Source organism: Toxorhynchites rutilus, unplaced genomic scaffold (genome assembly GCF_029784135.1).
Source record: "Toxorhynchites rutilus septentrionalis strain SRP unplaced genomic scaffold, ASM2978413v1 HiC_scaffold_275, whole genome shotgun sequence".
In the NCBI taxonomy this organism is placed as follows: domain Eukaryota; kingdom Metazoa; phylum Arthropoda; class Insecta; order Diptera; family Culicidae; genus Toxorhynchites; species Toxorhynchites rutilus.
Window position 1 is genome coordinate 4,279 of NW_026599845.1, and position 722 is coordinate 5,000.

A 722-nucleotide genomic window follows, 5' to 3' on the forward strand; every position below is an offset into this window, starting at 1 on the left:
AAAAAAAAAACAACACATTCACACATTGGTCACACATCATCATCTTTACCTACGGGAAAACTGAAACTGTTGGAAAAAAGTTCAACTATTGAAAAAATGTCAACTATTGAAACAAGTAACCAACTATTGAAACAACCAACACCTTAGGCACGGCCCAAGTACAAGTACGAGTTCAATAGTAGGGTTACCCCCCATCGGAATATGACCGACACCCGGCACTGGTACCGATTGCGGTGCGTGAACATTTCCCGACCCAGCATGGTGTCTCGGCTAGTGGTACAAGTCTATCCAAGGCACCCCTATAACGATGCCCCCAGTGCGGTATATACCCATGCCGAGGCAACGTTGGTATGACCATGTTTTACACTATTGTGGGGAAAGTTGGTGAGTGAAAAGTTTGAGGCATAACTTGCGAAGCTTGTATGGATGTTCGGTAGTACGATGCCGTACGGGTGGGGTCAAGTTACTGTCGGTAGGGTCGAACGTCTATCGAATCCAGTGAGTCGGATGGCCATCCATCGGAAGGGGGTAACCCCGACGGGTGAGCGTCATACGATTCCGGTGAGCTTCGCATGTCGAACCACCCCCCTGGTGGTGGTAAGATGTGCGTACTCCAGTGTGTGGTGTCGGGTCGTGCGTTGTGAGCGTCGAAGGGGCATAAGGCGATTGTCGCTCTCTCGTGTGCCATGCGAACCCTGTGCAGTACGGTGTGTCGAACATTG